Source organism: Scyliorhinus torazame, chromosome 10, assembly GCF_047496885.1.
Source record: "Scyliorhinus torazame isolate Kashiwa2021f chromosome 10, sScyTor2.1, whole genome shotgun sequence".
NCBI classification, from domain to species: Eukaryota; Metazoa; Chordata; class Chondrichthyes; order Carcharhiniformes; family Scyliorhinidae; genus Scyliorhinus; species Scyliorhinus torazame.
This window is the reverse complement of record NC_092716.1, coordinates 24,542,457-24,556,757: the sequence shown is the minus strand read 5'-3', so window position 1 is coordinate 24,556,757 and position 14,301 is coordinate 24,542,457. Positions and strand designations below refer to the sequence as shown.

Below are 14,301 nucleotides of genomic sequence, written 5' to 3'. Positions count from 1 at the left end.
GGATCATATCCGAGTGAGGGTCCGGGTTCATGTCTGAGTGAGGGTCCGGGGCTCATGTCTGACTGAGGGTCCGGGGCTCATGTCTGAGTGAGGGTCTGGGGATCATGTCTGAGTGAGGGTCCGGGACTCATGTCCGAGTGAGGGTCCGGGGATCATGTCCGAGTGACGGTCCGGGGCTCATGTCCGAGTGAGGGTCCGGGGATCATGTCCGAGTGAGGGTCCGGGGCTCATGTCTGAGTGAGAGTCCGGGACTCATGTCTGAGTGAGGGTCTGGGGCTAATGTCTGAGTGAGGGTCGGGACTCATGTCTGAGTGAGGGATGGTGCTCATGTCCGAGTGAGGGTCCGGGGCTCATGTCCGAGTGAGGGTCCGGGGCTCATGTCTGAGTGAGGGTCTGGGGCTAATGTCTGAGTGAGGGTCGGGACTCATGTCTGAGTGAGGGTCCGGGCCCAGCTCATGTCTGAGTGAGGGTCCGGGGCTCATGTCTGAGTGATGGTCCGGGGCTCATGTCTGAGTGAGGGTCGGGGCTAATGTCTGAGTGATGGTCCGGGGCTCATGTCTGAGTGACGGTCGGGGGATCATGTCTGAGTGAGAGTCCGGGGCTAATGTCTGAGTGAGGGTCGGGACTCAGTCTGAGTGAGGGTCAGGGGCACATGTCTAAGTGAGGGTGAGGGGTTCATGTCTGAGTGAGGGTCCGGGCCTCATGTCTGAGTGAGGGTCCGGGGCTCATGTCTGAGTGAGGGTCCGGGGCTCATGTCTGAGTGAGGGTCCGGGGCTCATGTCTGAGTGAGGGTCGGGGCTAATGTCTGAGTGACGGTCGGGGGATCATGTCTGAGTGAGGGTCCGGGGCTAATGTCTGAGTGACGGTCGGGGGATCATGTCCGAGTGAGAGTCGGGATCATATCCGAGTGAGGGTCCGGGTTCATGTCTGAGTGAGGGTCCGGGGCTCATGTCTGACTGAGGGTCCGGGGCTCATGTCTGAGTGAGGGTCTGGGGATCATGTCTGAGTGAGGGTCCGGGACTCATGTCCGAGTGAGGGTCCGGGGATCATGTCCGAGTGAGGGTCCGGGGCTCATGTCCGAGTGAGGGTCCGGGGATCATGTCCGAGTGAGGGTCCGGGGCTCATGTCTGAGTGAGAGTCCGGGACTCATGTCTGAGTGAGGGTCTGGGGCTAATGTCTGAGTGAGGGTCGGGACTCATGTCTGAGTGAGGGATGGTGCTCATGTCCGAGTGAGGGTCCGGGGCTCATGTCCGAGTGAGGGTCCGGGGCTCATGTCTGAGTGAGGGTCTGGGGCTAATGTCTGAGTGAGGGTCGGGACTCATGTCTGAGTGAGGGTCCGGGCCCAGCTCATGTCTGAGTGAGGGTCCGGGGCTCATGTCCGAATGAGAGTCGGGGATCATGTCCGAGTGAGGGTCCGGGTTTATGTCTGAGTGAGGGTCCGGGGCCGGCTCATGTCTCCGCAAGACCAGGGATGTGCTTCTGAGGCTGTATAAGCCTCTGGTCAGACCCCATTTGTGAGCAGTTTTGGGCCCCGTATCTAATGAAGAATGTGCTGGCCTTGGAAAGGGTCCAGAGGAGGTTCACAAGAATGATCCCTGGAATGAAAAACTTGTCGTATGAGGAACGGTTGACGACTCTGGGTCTGTACTCGTTGGAGTTTAGAAGGATGAGAGGGGATCTTATTGAAACGTACAAGATATTGCGAGGCCTGGATAGAGTGGACGTGGAGCGGATGTTTCCACTTGTAGGAAAAACTAGAACCAGAGGACACCATCTCAGACTAAAGGGACAATCCTTTAAAACTGAGATGAGGAGGAATTTCTTCAGCCAGAGGGTGGTGAATCTGTGGAACTCTTCACTGAGTGTCTTTAAGACAGAAATAGATAGGTTCTTGATTAATAAGGAGATTAGGGGTTACGGGAGAAGGCAGGAGAATGGGGATGAGAAAATATCAACCATGATTGAATGGCGGAGCAGACTCGATGGGCCGAGTGGCCTAATTCTGCTCCTATGTCTTATGGTCTTATGGTGATGTCAGGCTTGCTAGAACGTGGCACAGGTGCCACACTGCCTCCTTGTTGGAGGCGGAATCTCCTGTGGCACATGCTGTCCGGCCACTCCATGAAGGATGCCCATGTCCTGTAAATCCTTGGTCTCCTTCTCCTGTGCCTTTGAGCCCCCTCTACAGCCTAATGGGGGAGCTGGCCCTTGAGCCTGCCGAGCAGCCCTCTGGCCTACTGATGCTGAGCCCTCCCTGTGTTGGGCATCATTTATCCCTGGAGTCTGCCCTCCTCCAGCGCTGTAATGAATGTAATGGCCAATTCCACAGGCTCCATCCCAACACAAATCAGTATAAGAATTGGCAAGTCATGTTGCAGCTGTACAGAACCTTAGTTAGGCCACACTTGGAGTATAGTGTTCAATTCTGGTCGCCACACGACCAGAAGGATGTGGAGGCTTTAGAGAGGGTGCAGAAGAGATTTACCAGGATGTTGACTGGTATGGAGGGCATTAGCTATGAGGGGCGGTTGAATAAACTCGGTTTGTTCTCACTGGAACGACGAAGGTTGAGGGGCGACCTGATAGAGGTCTACAAAATTATGAGGGGCATAGACAGAGTGGATAGTCAGAGGCTTATCCCCAGTGTAGAGGGGTCAATTACTAGGCGGCATAGGTTTAAGGTGCGAGGGGCAAGGTTTAGAGGAGATGTACGAGGCAAGTTTTTTACACAGAGGGTAGTGGGTGCCTGGAACTCGCTGCCGGAGGAGATGGTGGAAGCAGGGACGATAGTGACATTTAAGGTGCATCTTGACAAATACATGAATAGGATGGGAATAGAGGGATACGGACCCAGGAAGTGTAGAAGATTTTAGTTTAGACGGGCAGCATTGTCGGCACGACTTGGAGGGCTGAAGGGCCTGTTCCTGTGCTGCACTTTTCTTTGTTCTTTGTTCTTGTTCTATTTTAAATGAATTATATTACTCAAAATTCTGATGATATTGACATTTTTCGAACATTTAATATCTAGCCTTTTTTTGCTAATGACGCAATTTATCTACTTTTCTCCCCATCCTCTCATGGAGGATTCTGCAGTTGGATTTTCTCAGCCGCCGAATCCATAGAGAGTGCGGTCCTGGCGTTTCAGAGCGTAAACCACATCCACGGCGGTGACCGTCTTGCGCTTGGCATGTTCAGTGTAGGTGACCGCGTCCCTGATCACATTCTCACCTTCAGCACCCCGCGAGTCTCCTCATAGATCAAACCCGAGATCTACTTGACCTCGCCACGGCGGGCCAGGCGGCAGATTGCCGGTTCGGTGATACCCTGAACGTTATCACAAAGCACTTTGCGGTGCGGCTTTCGTCCGCCTTTCCTCCGTCCTTTTCCTCTGCCAGACATGTTGCTTCTTCAGTCAAATCGCTGCTGAATGTTCTGCAGTTGTGAGGAAGGGTGTATCACTCTACTGCTGTCCTGCTATTCTCTAACCAGCCACTAGGAGGTGCCTGAAATCATAGGTCACCCCACCCCCCCACCCCCCCCGGCCCGCTTCCTGGTGGGAATGCCTGGCCTTTATCCCAACCCCTCCACACAGCAAGCCTGGGATTGGAAGGTCACCACACGGAGAATCCAGGGCCCCAAACCCATTCCGTGCCACCTTGTGACGCACTGCGTGTGTGTTGCGAGAGACGTTCTCCCCCACAACCAACAATCTCAACATGACTTGTGAAAATATTTGGTAAGTTGTAAGTACTATAGCCCACATTATGCAGTCACAGAAGTAGTTATGCAAGCATAATAATGCAAATTTCTCACTTTTAGTGCCTGAAATAACAATACAGGATGCTGGCACAGGAACACTGAACTTCCTGTGAGCTGTTCAATGTATGTTCTCCCAAAAATAACAGCGAGGTTGTCAGCACGTGCACGTGTGAGTGTTTCAGTTCAGGCAAAGTCTTTATTTCTCAGAAAAATAGAATATTTCACACACACATGCCATATCCAAACCAATTTGCCCAACGTGATGAATGCATTTTGATGAAAGTTTTACGGTTGGCAGTAAAACCATACAGGAACAAAAATATTTCCAAACAGCTTCCACAGACAATGAACCTCCATGAAGGAATGAAATGTGTCAGCTTAATTCACCCAGCAAATTAACTCAAAGACCCACAGTTGTTTGTGCTGTTTGTTTTAGCATTCATTAATGAGCATATTTGCGAAGGATTTAGAGGATGGCTTCAGATTTATTACGGGGTAGCCCAGCTGTATACCCTGAGCATTTTCAACTGAACAGAGGAATCCAGCATGGATTTGTAAAGGTAGACCATGCCGGATGAATCCGATTGAATTTTTGTAAGTGGTGACTAAGTTAGTGGGCCATCTCAATGTCCACGTATGTTTTTTTACATAGACTTCCAGAAGGTATTTTATGAAGCCCCTCTTCAGAAACCATGAGCTAAAGATAAAGCTCATGAAACTGTGGGCAAATCATTGACCTGGTTACGGAATTAATAAGCACCAGGTAACAGAGAGTAGGGATAATAGGCAGCTTTCCTAATGGGTGGGATGTAGTTCGTATGATGGGACAGAGAGCCATATATCCAAGTGAGATTAAGATAGGTGGCATTGTGGGTGGAAGCATCAAATTATGTTGTTGCATCAAAGCATTTAGTGAAAAATTAGTAAAGCTGTTTGGAGAAAGATCTATTTTCTTTCTGAGGTTGGTGATTTGCTAAAACTTCATCATATGAGTTGAGAATGGGAGGTATTGTTTAGATTTTCACGATGCTGATAGAAGAATGGGTTTTATTGAATATATGAGTTCTATATGATCTATGCCTTCGACATAATTGGAATTGCACATTATCCAAGTCTGACACATTGCGATGTCACTGCTTATCACTGCTTGTTGACTGACTAACTCCTTATCTCCTGGTGATGCACACAAATAAAAACGGGTTTCAGCTCTTATTTCCCATTGGGAATGGACAATTGTGAAAAAGTTGACTTGGTCTGATATCGAACGTGAGGGCTCACAATGTGCGATTGTCGTGTTCCAGTCGAGGCAGGCAGCCCACACGCCTCACGTCGCCTGCTTCTCAACCTGAGGCAACTCAAGTACACCATAGCTGCTGGACAGGTGCTCTGGGGCAGCACCACTTCAAGGGGTCTGGGGGTTGGGGGGCTGGAGGGGCACAGTTTGGGGGACATCTCTGGGCTGATTTGGGTATCCTCATGAACACCATAACAGAGCAAACCACAGCTGCAAACTGCCTGTTCTACAAAACTCTCATAGGACAGAGCCATGCTGCAGCTTGCCTCTTGAATATCCATTTCAGTCCCCTTGAAGTTCCAATAGTGTCATGTGAGAGGACCTTTAAGAAATAGGTGTTTATAAATGGGTGTGTATATAAATATCTGTAGTGAGAGTATCTTCAAGAAATGGGTGTTTACTACTGCATTGATGTCAGAGAGTGGGTGGAGCTGGGCTGTCTGTCAGCTTTATACTTTCATTTTTGAGCAGGCTGCAGGGTGTGTTTTCATTTCTTTTTCAGTGTTGGAGTTATAGCCAGACAGAGCAGGTGAACTGTTGATCTCTCTGCCATGAAAAGACTCTCTCTTTATCATTTGGTGAATTCAGAATTATAAATGTTCTGAGTAGTGACTTTAACCTAACGTGCTTCTGTTAAAGGTTATGTTTTTTGTAAGTCTTCTGGACGTTAAAAGGACAGCGTGCGCATTACTTAGTGTTGTATTCTTTGGGGGTTGTATTTGAATTGATGGTTGCTAAGATGTTCACTGTATGTTTTAAAAAGTTTAACTTGAGTTCATAGAATAAACATTGTTTTGTTTTAAAAAGTACTTTTCGATTTCTGTAGTACCACACCTGTACAGTGGGCCATTTGCTCCCCATACCACAATCTATTAAAAGTTGTGGGTCAGGTGAACTCCATGATACAATTTGGGGTTCTCTAAACCCTGGCCCATAACAAATTGGGGGCTCGTCCGGGATAAAAGTCTATCTATTGGATTGGCTTAGTGAACTTAAAGACAGTGAGGGGTGAGCATATTGTGGTTGCCTTTCAGGTGTGGTATTCTAGTTTAAGTGGGGAGTGTGTTGTGGACAATGGCTCTTTCAGACGCTCTGAAGTTTTTGGGGGTGGAGATGGTCACACGCAGTACCTTACGGACAGAGACTAAAAGCAGACTGTTAGATTTGGCAAAAACATTGCAGTTAACATTACCTGACAAACTGCGAAAAGTTGAGGTAATTATGGTGGTGGCTAAGCATTTAAAGTTGTCTGAGATACAGTTTGAATCATTGCAAATGGCAAAAATTCAGTTACAAATTAAACAAATGGAACATGAGAAAGAATTAAAGCAGGTTGAATACGAGAAAGAGGAAAAAGAAAGACAGAGAGAGGAAAAAGAAAGAGAGAGAGAAAGAGATAGAGAGGAAAAAGAGAGAGGAAAAAGAAAAGGAGAGAGAAGAAAGGAGAAAAGAAAGAATAACCCTAGCAGAACAAAAAGAAAGAGAAAGGGAGATACAGATCATGGAAAAAGATAAAGAGAAAGAGTTTGAACTTCAGAAAATGGCCATGAAACACGACAGTCAGTTAAAATTGGCAGACGTAAAGGGAAACGTACAGTTGGATGATAGTGATGAGGATAGTGAGAAAGAGCATCAAAGTCGAAGGCTTGGTAGGAATCTATTTAAATATGTCCAAGCATTGCCAAGGTTTGATGAGAAGGAGGTAGAAGCCTTTTTCATTTCATTTGAGAAGGTAGCTAAACAAATGAAATGGCCACAGCACGTGTGGGTATTACTGATTCAAACAAAGCTGGTAGGGAGGGCTAGTGAAGTGTTTGCATCACTACCGGAGGACGTATCTGGGACGTATGAGGAGATGAAAAAATCCATCTTAGGTGCATATGAACTAGTGCCTGAAGCCTACGGACAAAGGTTTAGAAATTTAAGGAAAGAATTTGGTCAAACATACATGGAGTTTGAAAGGCTCAAACAGAGTAATTTTGATAGATGGATAAGAGCTTTGAAAATAGACCAAACGTATGAAGCTCTCAAAGAAATTAAACTTTTGGAGGAGTTTAAAAATTCAATTCCTGATGTAGTGAGATCTTATGTGGAAGAACAGAGGGTTAAAACTGCGAGGTTACCGGCAGAAATGGCAGATGATTATGAATTAGTTCAAATCAAAGCATAGTTTCCGACATCAGTTTCAGCCTGTGAGGGATAGAAACTGGGGACATGAGAAATACTCAAGTGGTAGAGGAAAAGGTGATCTGATGGGAGATAATAAGGAGAGTGTACCTCAGATTAAAAAAGAAATCCAGGAGGGTGGAAAAGAAATGAAAAGTTTCAAATATTTTCACTGTAATAAACTAGGCCATATAAAGTCACAGTGTTGGTGGTTGAAGAAAAGCACTGGGAAGGCTGATGTGGTCAAACAGGACAAGACAATGGGGTTTGTTAAAGTGGTAAAGGAAAGCCCAAGTGAAGAGAAGGAGGTGCAAAAGATTGTAGAGCCTGATCAAGAGGTGATTGATAAGAAGGTGCCAGATCTCTTTAAATAATTTACTTGTGTAGGTAAAGTTTACTCATGTGTATCAGGAGGGACAGGTGAAGAAGTCACAATTTTAAGAGACACGGGAGCTAGTCAATCTTTAATGGTAAGAGATGAGGGGTTATGTAGTTTGGGAAGAATGTTGCCAGAAAAGGTGGTAATATGTGGAATTCAGGGTGAGAGGAGTAGTGTTCAATTATATTAGGTAAGCTTGGAAAGTCCAGTGAAGAGTGGTGAAGTGGCAGTAGGAGTAATAGAGAAACTATCTTGTCCAAGAAGACAGTTTATCTTTGGTAATGATATAGCTGGATCGCAGGTGGGAGTGATGCCTACTGTGGTTGATAAGCCAGTGGAAAATCAGACAACTGAAGTGTTGAAGGACGAATATCCTGGGATTTTTCCAGATTGTGTAGTAACAAGGTCGCGAAATCACAGGTTAAGACAAGTGGAGAAATCAGAAAGTGAAGATGAAGTTGAAGTGCAATTATCAGAATCGATTTTTGATCAGATGGTTGAAAAAGAACAAGAACAGGTGGAGGATGAAGCGGATATTTTTAGTTCAGGAAAATTCGCAGAATTACAACAGAAAGATGTAGAAATAAAACGGATATATCAGAAAGCATATATGGAATTGGAATCTGAGAGTATACCAGAGTGTTATTACCGTAAAAGTGATGTCTTGATGAGAAAATGGTGACCTTTACATATGCAGGCTGATGAAATGTGGGCAAAAGTTCATCAAGTAGTATTGTCGGTAGGGTATAGAAAGGAGGTGTTGCGAGTTGCACATGAGGTACCAGTGGGAGGTCATTTGGGAATAAGGAAAACTCAAGCTGAAATACAAAAACATTTTTATTGGCCTGGACAACATAAAGATGTAGTTAAATTTTGTCAATCATGTCACACATGTCTAGTGATAGGGAAACCTCAAGCAGTGATAAAACCAGCGCCCTTAATACCCATTCCAGCATTTGAGGAACCTTTTACACGGGTCCTAATTGATTGGTAGGACCGCTTCCTAAAATGAAAAGTGGGAATCAATATCTTTTGACGATAATGGATGTGTCTACGAAGTTTCCAGAGGCCATTCCAGTACGCAATATTGCAGCTGAAAAGATTGTGGAGGAGTTACTTAAATTCTTTACTAGATATGGACTACCCACAGAAATACAATCAGATCAAGGATCAAATTTTACCTCAAGGTTATTCAAAGAAGTTATGGATAGCTTAGGAATAAAACAATTTAAATCAACTGCGTACCATCCAGAATCGCTGGACATTAGACATTAAAGAGAATGTTGAGGGCTTATTGTCACGATTAACCAGAGGATTGGCATAAAGGAATTCCATTCGTACTGTTTGCAATCAGGGATGCACCTAATGAGTCAACCAAATTTATTTCTTTTGAACTAATTTTTGGTCATGAGGTAAAGGGGCCACTTAAATTGATTAAGGAAAAATTGGTGAGTGAGAAATCAGAAATTACATTATTGGATTACGTGTCAAATTTTAGGGAACGATTAAATAGAGCAGGTGAATTGGCTGACAACATTTAAAAGTTGCACAAAATGTGATGAAAGGGGTAGCGGACAAGAAATCCAAAGTTCCTAGTTTTGTCAGTGGAGATAAAGTTTTAGTATTGTTACCAGTGGTAGGTGAACCTCTAAAAGCAAGGATTTGTGGACTTTATCAGATTGAAAGGAAATGAAGTGAGGTGACTTATGTGGTAAAAACCAGATAGAAGGAAGACTCACCGAGTGTGTCATGTGAATATGCTTAAAAGGTACTTTGAAAGGGAAGGAGAGAAAAAGGAGGTTTTAATGATTCTAACTCAAAGTGATGAACTAAATCCAGATGACTTGGAATTTGACATACCTCAAATTAAATTGGAAAATGAGGATGTTCTTAAAAATTGGGATAAATTGTTGAGTTACCTTCCAGAGGAAAAACAGGCTGACCTGAAAGAGTTATTGATAGAACATGGGCAATTGTGTGGAGATAAATTGGGAAGTACTAAAATGGCTATACATGATGTAGATGTGGGAAATGATGTTCCAATCAAACAACATCCATATAGACTTAACCCTTTAAAATTGGCACAGGTTAACAAAGAGATTGAGAGTATGCTTAAAAATGGCATAATTGAAGTGGGTTGCAGCCAATGGAGCTCACCCATAGTGATGGTGCCTAAACCAGATGGTACCCAACTGTTGTGTGTGGACTATAGAAAGGTTAATGCAGTTACAAGAATGGACCCTTATCCTATCCCACGTTTGGAGGATTGCATTGAGAAAGTGGGACAATCAGCTTTATTTTGAAACTAGATTTACTTAAAGGTTACTGGCAGGTACCTTTATCTGAAAGGGCGAAGGAGATTTCAGCTTTTGTGACTCCAGATGGTATATACCAATTCAAAGTTATGCCATTTGGCATGAAAAATGCCCCAGCCATATTTCAATGGTTAACTAACAAAGTTGTTTTAGGATTACCCAATTGTGCGATATACATCGACGATCTGGTAATTTTCATCCAGACATGGAAAGAACATTTAAAACATCTGATGGATTTATTCGATCAACTTCAGGAGGCGAGTTTGGTGATAAACCTAGCCAAAAGTGAATTTGGAAAGGCCCAAGTCATTTTCCTTGGCCATACAATCGGACAGGGTCGAATGGTCCCACGGGATGTGAAAACAAAAGTTATTGGGGAGTTTCCAATACCCTTGACACGACGGGAAATAATGCGATTTCTTGGTATGAGTGGATTTTATCGGAAATTTGTTCTGAATTTTAGCAGTGTGGTCGCTTCACTGACGGACTTGCTTAAGAAGCATAACAAATTCCAGTGGACAGCGGAGTGTCAACAGGCATTTGACGTCCTGAAGGCGGTGTGAACCACTGCTCCTGTATTAGCCATCCCAAATTATACGAAACCATGCAAAGTGGCGGTTGATGCGAGTGATGTGGGTGTAGGTGCGGTGCTTCTACAAGACGCCGACGAAGGGCTAGAGCGGCTTATTGGTTATTTTTCAAAGAAATTGAATTCTCACCAGAAAAAGTATTTCACAATTGAGAAGGAGACTTTGAGTTTGGTGCTGGCTTTGCAACATTTTTACATTTATGTGACCAGCAATCCATCTGACACCATTATATATACTGATCATAATCCGTTGACATGTTTGGAGCGATTCCGGAGTAACAATTCAAGGCTGTTTCGCTGGAGTTTATTGTTACAGCCATTTCATTTAAAAATAGTACATGTGGCAGGACAACAAAATGTGATAGCCAATGCTTTGACACGAATGTGATGAACGGAAGCAGTTTCAGTTGGAGAAAGGAGAAAAAAAAAATGGACTTTATTATTATTCCTGTTTGCGTGTGTTGTTTTTTTTTAAACAAAAAAGTATATTTACTGTGTGCATTTCTTAAAGGATAGTGAAAAGGTGAAATGCCCACAACCAACAGGATACTACCTCCCCCAAGGGAATAAAATCTCGAGAAGGAGAGCAGTCCAGGAGCCCCCCAAGAGGGGACAACTCGGGGAGGGTGATCTACTCTCCCACCCAACCTACTCTCCACCTGACCCCAGGTAAACACAATTACCACTGCCGTAACCTACTCAATCAAGTAACCACTGTCACTAACCGCACAGCCAAGTAAATATAGAAGACAAACCCAAGAGAGGCTAGATGAACTTAGAGCTTGGATTAGTACTTGGAACTATGATGTTGTTGCCATTACAGAGACCTGGTTGAGGGAAGGACAGGATTGGCAGCTAAACGTTCCAGGATTTAGATGTTTCAGGTGGGATAGAGGGGGATGTGAAAGGGGTGGCGGAGTTGCGCTACTGGTTAGGGAGGATATCACAGCTGTACTACGGGAGGACACCTCAGAGGGCAGTGAGGCTATATGGGTAGAGATCAGGAATAAGAAGGGTGCAGTCACAATGTTGGGGGTTTACTACCGGCCTCCCAACAGCCAGCGGGAGATAGAGGAGCAGATAGGTAGACAGATTTTGGAAAGGAGTAAAAACAACAGGGTTGTGGTGATGGGAGACTTCAACTTCCCCAATATTAATTGGGACTCACTTAGTGCCAGGGGCTTAGACGGGGCAGAGTTTGTAAGGAGCATCCAGGAGGGCTTTTAAAAATAATATGTAGACAGTCCAACTAGGGAAGGGACGGTACTGCACCTGGTATTGGGGAATGAGCCCGGCCAGGTGGTAGAAATTTCAGTAGGGGAACATTTCGGGAACAGTGACCACAATTTAATAAGTTTTAAAGTGCTGGTGGACAAGGATAAGAGTGGTCCTAGGGTGAATGTGCTAAATTGGGGGAAGGCTAATTATAACAATATTAGGCGGGAACTGAAGAACCTAGATTGGGGCGGATGTTTGAGGGCAAATCAACATCTGACATGTGGGAGGCTTCCAAGTGGCAGTTGAAAGGAATACAGGACCGGCATGTTCCTGTGAGGAAGAAGGATAAATACGGCAATTTTCGGGAACCTTGGATAACGCGAGATATTGTAGGCCTCGTCAAAAAGAAAAAGGAGGCATTTGTCAGGGCTAAAAGGCTGGGAACAGACGAAGCCTGTGTGGAATATAAGGAAAGTAGGAAGGAACTTAAGCAAGGAGTCAGGAGGGCTAGAAGGGGTCACGAAAAGTCATTGGCAAATAGGGTTAAGGAAAATCCCAAGGCTTTTTACACGTACATAAAAAGCAAGAGGGTAGCCAGGGAAAGGGTTGGCCCACTGAAGGATAGGCAAGGGAATCTATGTGTGGAGCCAGAGGAAATGGGCGAGGTACTAAATGAATACTTTGCATCAGTATTCACCAAAGAGAAGCAATTGGTAGATGTTGAGTCTGGAGAAGTGTGTGTAGATAGCCTGGGTCACATTGAGATCCAAAAAGACGAGGTGCTGGGCGTCTTAAAAAATATTAAGGTAGATAAGTCCCCAGGGCCTGATGGGATCTACCCCAGAATACTGAAGGAGACTGGAGAGCAAATTGCTGAGGCCTTGACAGAAATCTTTGGATCCTCATGTCTTCAGGTGATGCTCCGGAGGACTGGAGAATAGCCAATGTTGTTCCTCTGTTTAAGAAGGGTAGCAAGGATAATCCAGGGAACTACAGGCCGGTGAGCCTTACTTCAGTGGCAGGGAAATTACCGGAGAGAATTCTTCGAGACAGGATCTGCTCCCATTTGGAAGCAAATGGACGTATTAGTGAGAGGCAGCATGGTTTTGTGAAGGGGAGGTCATGTCTCACTAACTTAAAAGAGTTTTTCGAGGAGGTCACAAAGATGATTGATGCAGGTAGGGCAGTGAATGTTGTCTATATGGACTTCAGTAAGGCCTTTGACAAGGTCCCTCATGGTAGACTAGTACAAAAGGTGAAGTCACACGGGATCAGGGGTGAGCTGGCAAGGTGGATACAGAACTGGCTAGGTCATAGAAGGCAGAGAGTAGCAATGGAAGGATGCTTTTCTAATTGGAGGGCTGTGACCAGTGGTGTTCCGCAGGGATCAGTGCTGGGACCTTTGCTGTTTGTAGTATATATAAATGATTTGGAGGAAAATGTAACTGGTCTGATTAGTAAGTTTGCAGACGACACAAAGGTTAGTGGAATTGCGGATAGCGATGAGGACTGTCAGAGGATACAGCAGGATTTAGATTGTTTGGAGACTTGGGCAGAGAGATGGCAGATGGAGTTTAATCCAGACAAATGTGAGGTAATGCATTTTGGAAGGTCTAGTGCAGGTAGGGAATATACAGTGAATGGTAGAACCCTCAAGAGTATTGACAGTCAGAGAGATCTAGGTGTACAGGTCCACAGGTCACTGAAAGGGGCAACACAGGTGGAGAAGGTAGTCAAGAAGGCTTATGGCATGCTTGCCTTCATTGGCCGGGGCATTGAGTATAAGAATTGGCAAGTCATGTTGCAGCTGTATAGAACCTTAGTTAGGCCACACTTGGAGTATAGTGCTCAATTCTGGTCGCCACACTACCAGAAGGATGTGGAGGCTTTAGAGAGGGTGCAGAAGAGATTTACCAGAATGTTGCCTGGTATGGAGGACATTAGCTATGAGGAACGGTTGAATAAACTCGGTTTGTTCTCACTGGAATGACGGAGGTTGAGGGGCGACCTGATAGAGGTCTACAAAATTATGAGGGGCATAGACAGAGTGGATAGTCAGAGGCTTTTCCCCAGGGTAGAGGGGTCAATTACTAGGAGGCATAGGTTTAAGGTGAGAGGGGCAAGGTTTAGAGTAGATGTACGAGGCAAGTTTTTTTCACAGAGGGTAGTGGGTGCCTGGAACTCGCTACCAGAGGAGGTGGTGGAAGCAGGGACGATAGTGACATTTAAGGGGCATCTTGACAAATACATGAATAGGATGGGAATAGAGGGATACAGACCCAGGAAGTGTAGAAGATTGTAGTTTAGTCGGGCAGCATGGTCGGCACAGGCTTGGAGGGCCGAAGGGCCTGTTCCTGTGCTGTACATTTATTTGTTCTTTGTTCTTTGTTCTATATCCAACGATTAAGTGACCAGGCCCAGGCATGTACCATTACATGGCAATCACAGATATAAAAAGGAACCCAGTCTTCTGTGGAAGCACGATCTGTTTGTACCTTCAGAGGATAGAAACAAGAATTCCATGATCCCCAAAATAATTTAATGGTACAAAAGAAAAACACAGCACTAATTGTTCTAATGG

The 14,301-nt window shown here is 45.1% G+C and overlaps 1 pseudogene; it reads right to left on the bottom strand.

Moving 5' to 3' along the window:
• Positions 1-3,103: 3,103 nt before the first annotated feature.
• On the bottom strand, positions 3,104-3,399 carry LOC140384804 (histone H4 type VIII-like; annotated as a pseudogene).
• Between the last annotated feature and the right edge of the window lie 10,902 nt (positions 3,400-14,301).